The sequence below is a fragment of the Mercenaria mercenaria genome, chromosome 8, assembly GCF_021730395.1.
Source record: "Mercenaria mercenaria strain notata chromosome 8, MADL_Memer_1, whole genome shotgun sequence".
In the NCBI taxonomy this organism is placed as follows: domain Eukaryota; kingdom Metazoa; phylum Mollusca; class Bivalvia; order Venerida; family Veneridae; genus Mercenaria; species Mercenaria mercenaria.
In genome coordinates, this window is record NC_069368.1 from 37,025,982 (window position 1) to 37,027,278 (window position 1,297).

At 37.4% G+C, this 1,297-nt stretch overlaps 1 long non-coding RNA gene across 1 annotated transcript; it reads right to left on the reverse strand.

Moving 5' to 3' along the window:
• Positions 1-470: 470 nt before the first annotated feature.
• On the reverse strand, positions 471-1,081 carry LOC128559170 (uncharacterized). The gene is made up of 2 exons (XR_008372233.1): positions 785-1,081; positions 471-511 (listed from the first exon to the last, which is right to left on the reverse strand). It is a non-coding gene; the product is annotated as an uncharacterized LOC128559170 (long non-coding RNA).
• Between the last annotated feature and the right edge of the window lie 216 nt (positions 1,082-1,297).

Consider the following 1,297-nt stretch of genomic DNA (forward strand, 5'->3'; position numbering starts at 1 on the left):
GAAACGAGCAACTTTTATGAGTGATATGCCTGTTCCTACATGTTGAAATCCTTCAGTGCTTCTGCAGGATCACTACAATATCATTACACTTTGCCATATAGTGCAAGATTTATCCAGTTCCACAAATAGAGGTACATTGGCTTATCTATTTTCCTTCTTTTGTCTGAAAATCTCTTGTAATATTTTAACGCCATACTTACACCAATTCTTCAAATAGCCGAGCGTGCTGTCAACAGACAGCTCATGTTAATCGTAAAAATTCCTCCACGCTTTGTACGTATCATAATTTGTAGGCTAATGCCCTCAGTTTATTCGTTATTCGGTTGCCATTAAAACACCAGCAGGGACATATATCGGACAACAATTAAGTCTACAATATGAGATTGTTCTCTAGCGTCATAAAATAGTAGTAGTAGTCATTGTGGAGGCAGTAAACAGTTTCCTGAGCTTCTCGGCTTAGAGTCGCCTACCTAACTTTCAAAACCTCACACAAAAGTCTGTAACCACACACCTGAAATAAAGATATTGCAACATTAACACCACTGTATGTCTATCGTTACAAACCATCTACAATACATCTCTAATATCTAGTTTTCTGTTTACAAGACCTGAATTTTGTGCTCTCCCGGTCGCGGAAACTGATGACGAAAAAAGCTAAATTTGCCAATTTTTAAATCGCTGCAGAAAATTTCCTGAAAATGATAGCCCCAACTGCTACACTGTTCCATACTCCAGTAACACTGTAAAATCTGAAAATAAGCTCAAATATATGTGCCATCCGTACCGTTTCTTCACTGTTCCAGTTTTCCTGAGGTCCCTGCTAAAATGACAACCCCACTTTAAGCTAGCTCAGAGGAAGCACGTATACGCTCCTGCAAGTCATTACGTCATACTATCAAGATCAAGGCTACTCAACTGATTTTTTTTAAATAAGTGAAACTCAATTCTAGCCGCTGAAACTTCAATTCTAGCAATTATTATTATTTAGAAGTTCAAATATGCACTTCATTCCGTAAATTGCCTCTTATTTGTAAATTTCACCCGGCCAATTCGACACTAACAGCTCAAAACTGTTTACTGCCTCCTGTGTGACGAGAGAGGAACACTATAGTTGTACAGTATTAACAAAAGCCACTCAAGTGGTCAGAAAAAAAGAAGGTAATACCTTGAAGTTCATATTTAAAGGTGAGCTCAGTAAGGAAAAATGGTAAGGTAAGTCAGATAAAAGTAATGTTATGTTAAACGATCAGGTATGTAAGGGATAAGGTATCGGTAAATTAACTGTTAACATTTCAGG